The following is a 6,000-nucleotide window of genomic DNA, read 5'->3' as shown; positions in this document are numbered from 1 at the left end:
TAGATAAGGTCGGGTTGCATGCGCAATCAGAATTATGATAATTACAAAGCATACGAAGTAGTGTGGTGGTTAATACACTTTAGGGATTGCTATTCCTGAGACCGTGGTTTGTGTGTCAGTTTGAACTCCTGGCATGATCATGCTAAACAAAAGGACAATATCTTATACAACAAATAACCTCTCTAAGGGCCCATTCACACCACACCCGGATCATCTCCAGACCAGACCAGACCAGATTGTTTCCGGACCCAAAATGCATCCCCAAAACGCGGCAAAATCTCGGTAAAATCGCAGAAAAAAACGCACCTGTAAGACCATTTTAAGCGGGAAAAAAATAATTCCAAAACGCGGCAAAATCGCAGTATAAACGCAGCAAAACGGAATGCACTTGTTTTCCAGATCTGGTCTGGAAAATGGTGTGAACCCAGCCTAAGGGCAGGTTTACACCATTTTCCAGACCAGATCTGGAACGCAGTGCATTCCGTTTTGCTGCGTTTTTACTGCGATTTTGCCGTGTGTGGAAAGTTGTTTTTTTTAGCTTAAAATGGTCTTACAGGTGTGTTCCAGTGTGTTTGTATGTGTTTTTGATGCGTTTCTATGTGTTCCAGTGCATTCCAGACCAGACAAAATAAGACAAGCAGTATTTTTCTGTTCTTGTCTGGAACGAACTGCGCTGGTGTGAACAGAGGCCAGAAATAGCATAGGGATACATTAGCATGCATTTTGGGTCCGGAAACAGTTTGGTCTGGTCTGGAGATGATGGGAATGGGCCCTCAGGCAGTGCCCATTCACATCAATGCAGCATGATGCAGTGTGATTTTTGGAAAGGCTGTGGTGCTTCATTTTGCTTTTTTTGACCCCGATAGACTCCAATAGGAGCGCATTAAAAACCACATGTACATGTGTTTGTGATGTGTTTTGGATGCATTTTACTGCCTAAAGTTTCTTCAAAGGAAGAAAATGCCTAACAATGTCACAGGAGATATTTCTTGTCATTGGCCAAAAGAAAAACTCATGAAGCATGAAAACATATCAAAAACGCTCTACAAAAATGCACTGAAAATGCCTAATGTTGTTCACCCAGGCTTATCAGGGAGCACTGGCAGCTAATATGTGATTCATGTGCCTTGCAAACCGCTTGTCATGATGCCTGCTCTCTCCATGTCATTATGCAGATTGGCAAAACACAGGGCCTGTGTTTTATTAGAGATTATGTATGTAGGACAAAGCATAGATTGTATGCAAAAAAACACATTTTATGATATAGGGAATGGGATCAAAGAAAAAGGAACTGGGAAGGAGGTAAGCAGAGGTTCCAGTATTGGAACAAAAGCACTTTGCTTCCGATACAGTCACCTCTGCTTACCTTCCAAGTTCCTTTTTCTTGGATCCCATCCCCTATATCATGTTATGCCAGAAGTGGACTGGAATTTGAGCATGCCTATCCGGATAACCATGACCAGCATTGAGTGCAACCTCTGCAACCCTCATCTACATTGAGACATTCATATTCTCTAAAGGCTCAAAGCAGGTTGCTAGTCCCTGATGGAGTATAATATACTCCATCAGGGTCTACATACTGCTACAATCAGAAAGTTCTCCCTTGTGGTCCTTGTCCTTCTTTTCCACCTCCATTCTCCCATTGGTGGGCAGTCTCTATCTCCAAAGGCTCAAAGCAGGTTGCTAGTCCCTGATGGAGTATATACTGTATAATATATTATATACTCCATTAGGGTCTACATACTGCTACAATCAGAAAGTTCTCCCTTGTGGTCCTTGTCCTTCTTTTCCACCTCCATTCTCCCATTGGTGGGCAGTCTCTATCTCCAAAGGCTCAAAGCAGGTTGCTAGTCCCTGATGGAGTATAATATACTCCATCAGGGTCTACATACTGCTACAATCAGAAAGTTCTCCCTTGTGGTCCTTGTCCTTCTTTTCCACCTCCATTCTCCCATTGGTGGGCAGTCTCTATCTCCAAAGGCTCAAAGCAGGTTGCTAGTCCCTGATGGAGTATAATATACTCCATCAGGGTCTACATACTGCTACAATCAGAAAGTTCTCCCTTGTGGTCCTTGTCCTTCTTTTCCACCTCCATTCTCCCATTGGTGGGGAGTCTTTATCTTCAAAGCAAATTGCATGCTCACAGAAACTTCTATGTGACCTTGATGCATGTACACACGCACACAGGCTATATCATAAATATGTGGAATTTACTGGCAAGTGTGGTTTGCTATGGAATATGCGCTCCAGCATCTGGACATAAAACAACTAAGCTGTGCGTAAAATTAAAAAGTGAATTTCTTTAATGTTTTTTGGGTCTAACCGCTGTAGCATTTTGAAATGCACTTTCCATACTGAAATAGAACCACATCAAGTGTGCATGGCTATAAAAAAGCCTAAAAAATGTTTAATTTGTATAAAGTCTCACTGTATGCAGAGGATTATTGTATTGCGAATGGACGTATCTTTGTCTGCATGTGCAGCCATTCGGACACTGGCTATTGGATGGAATTCTGTACACTGGTTCTTGGAACGGTAATTGAATGATAAATACTTGTACACTTTTCCTACAGCAGCATGGCATACAGAGTTTTCTGACATGTGTTTGGCTTGGGACGCTCGCCTTTCATTGCTTAATGAGCCACCCGCATTTTAAGTAAAGTGTTAGCATATCTGGTGTGAACCCTTAGGCTGGGTTCACACCTGGGCGTAGCATAGGCGCGTTTTTTCTGCTCGTTTTTCCATCCAGTGAAATGCGCGTTTCACTGTCTGTATGATTTTTTTTTCTTTTATTATTTTCTCTATTTTTTAAAACATTTTTTTTTAAACTTCCCGCCGGTTCCGCCCCCCTGCGACGCGGCCGCTCGCAAGGGACGGAAGTCGGCAGCCGCCAGAGGGCACAGCGGGGATCGCGGACAACGTAAGTCCTACGCTGTATTCCCGAGTGTGGCTTGGGGGTTACCGCTTTGTTAACCCCGAGCCACACTCGGGAATACCAATGGAAACGCGCGGAAAAACGTAGCAAAGAAGCTCCTGTACTTGTTTCCACGAGCTGAAATACGCCCAGGTGGGAACCATGCCCATAGGGAAGTATGGGATTTCACTGTTTGAGCGTTTTTCAGTGCTTTGATCAGCGCCGAAAAACGCCCAGGTGTGAACCCAGCCTTAGTGAACCTTATAGGAATAGATAACACGAAAGCAACAATGCTTCGAATTTCAACACGCACAGAAAACTAGGACGGCACTGTGCTGCTCTTATTCATTTGCAGTCGTAAAAAGGGCCCTAAGCTTACATATAGCAAGTTGCCTTTTTTACTTTAGAGGCAGAAAGACCTCATAATCCTTTTTGTTTTTAAATGAAGGTTATTATTTTTTCTAACATATTACTCTCCATTACGTCAGTGAAGGTTCTGACTTATCCGGGTTGTGGTGTATCTAGTATTAAGTAGTTAGTCACATTCAACTGGACTTGTTGAAGACGTTTCGTAGGTTCTTCAAGCCACTTCTTCAGTTGAGTTCAGTTCTTGAACATCAAGAACATAGCCCAACGTTTATACCCACACAGGTAGAAGAGACACCTTTATCCAATCACCATGGAAGGAAGGCAGATGTTGATTGTCCAAGAACAGAATGGAGGTTTGAAAGTTGAACAGTCAGCATCTGCCCTGACACATTCCATGGCAATTGGTTTAAGTTGTCTGAGCTACGGTTGTGGATATAAATGCTGGGTATAGTCCTGACGCTCATTGGAACAGAAGAAGCGTCTTGGAGCAGCTAGAAAACATCTTCAACATTGCAGGGCATGTCCAACTGAATGTGACTAACTACTACTAGCTATTATTATTATACAGGATTTATAACGTTTACGCAGCACTTTACAATATAAGGAAGACATTACAATCACAATACAATTCAACACAAGATGGTAAGGAGGGTCTTGCCCCTGAGGGCTTACAATCTAAAAGGGAGGGGGAAGTGATACATGATGAGGTAGCTGCGTGGGGATGAATTGTTTGGGAACGTGATGGTTCATTGGTCAGGTTGAGGTGGGATAGCCTTCCCTGAAGAGATGATCTTAAGGGATCGCCTAAAGGCAGTCAGAGTGGAAAACAGACGGACAGGTTGGGGTAAAGAGTTCCAGAGGATGGGAGAGACTCTAGTGAAGTCCTGGAGGCGAGCATGGGAGGAGTTGACGAGGGAGCTGGAAAGCAGAAGGTCATTTGAAGAGCGGAGGGGACGGTTAGTGTGATACTTTGAGACAAGGATGAGATATAGCTGGGGGACGAGATGTGGATGGTTTTGTAAGTCATTGATAATATTTTGCATTTTATCCTTTGGGCTATAGGAAGCCAGTGGAGGGATTGGCAGAGGGGGGCGGGGGATGCAAGTCAGTGGAGGGATTGGCAGACACTGAGTGGTTGGTTAGGTGAATGAGTCTAGCAGGTGCATTCATGATAGACTGAAGGGGGGAGGAGCCTGTGTAGAGTTCGGCCAATGAGGAGGGAGTTGCAATAGTCAAGACGAGATATAACAAGGGAGTGGATGAGTAGTTTTGCAGTTTCATTGGTGAGTAGGGGCGTATTTTGGAGATGTTACGAAGGTGAAGGCGGCAGGATTTGGATAGTGATTGGATGTGGGGAAGAAAGGTGATGTCCGAGTCAAGGATGACACGTAGGACCTTGGCATGGGAGGAGGGGTGGATAGTTGTGTTAACAATCTCAAGGGAAAAGTTGGGGGAAGGTGCACGGGCAGGAGGAAATATCATGAGCTCAGTTTTTGAAAGATTGAGCTTTAAGAAATGTTGTGACATCCAGACGGATGTCAGTAAGTAGATTAGTGACACGAGAGGACACTGAGGGGGAAAGTTGTGGAGTAGAAAGATATATTTGAGTGTCATCGGCATAGAGATGGTATTGGAAGCCATATGAGGTTATTAACTGACCAAGAGAGGAGGTGTAGATGGAGAAGAGAAGGGGTCCAAAGACTGAGCCTTGGGGGACCTTTACAGAAAGAGGAGCGGAGGAGTTAGATTTGTAGGTGACACTAAAGGAGCGCTTAGATAGCTATCATTTCATAACTATGACAAGTGGCATGTCTATACCTTCACTCAAAGTCACAAAGCTTTTCTGGACATATCCAGCACTTCCACGGAGATCAAAGTCTGAAGAAGTGGCTTGGACAAGCTGCGAAATATCTTCAACATTAAAGAACAAGGCTAGCCGAATGTGACTAACTACTACTAGTGGTACTAGCCTTATGCTTTATGGTCATTTGAGATTCAAATAATGCTCAGCACAGTTCTCTATAACCGAAGTTATGACATTTAGCTTTCTATGGGCAATTATCTGATGGTGTAATATTTTGAACTCTAATTATTAACCATGGGGCCCTGAAGCTAAAACACGCATATAGATCTCTTTATATTTAATAAAAGGGTCCTATTCAGTGCTTTATCTTCTATATCTAAATAAAATGTAGTTTGTTTTTTTTAATTAAAGCAAAACCTCTAGTCACAAGCCTGCAGGCACCAAACTTGCTTAACTGTCTGTCCCTCCAGGGCAACTTCATTGCCTGCAAAATTCAAAAGACAATAGTGACTATCTGAATGTCTGAGCATAGTTACGTTCCTGTCTGCATCCAACTAGCAATGCTTAGTACTGGAGTTGCCTGTTGACAAGCCCAAGTATTGGCAGGTGGTAGGTGTGCCTATGTTGTAACGTTCAGATAATTAATCTTGCCTGTTGCAGGCGGGGTCTGACTGGAAGGGGGTGGGTCATGGAGTGACAAACAGTGGAAGAAATGATACGGCTATATAGGGGTGATTAACAGGTTTATCTGTGACAGGCAGGGCCATCACTGTAATGAGGCAGCCTGAGGTTCTTGCCTCAGGTGGCATCTCTTTGGGTCACGTGGGGGGGCATTGTGCAGGCAATGCGGCATGACCTGCACAATGCCCCCCCATTTGTAGTGTGCCTGCTGCCCCCTTTCCGGGCAGTGCGT

This window comes from Nanorana parkeri, unplaced genomic scaffold (assembly GCF_000935625.1).
Source record: "Nanorana parkeri isolate BGI_ZX_2015 unplaced genomic scaffold, ASM93562v1 scaffold1129, whole genome shotgun sequence".
Classification (NCBI taxonomy): Eukaryota; Metazoa; Chordata; class Amphibia; order Anura; family Dicroglossidae; genus Nanorana; species Nanorana parkeri.
Note: the sequence above shows the minus strand (reverse complement) of the source record.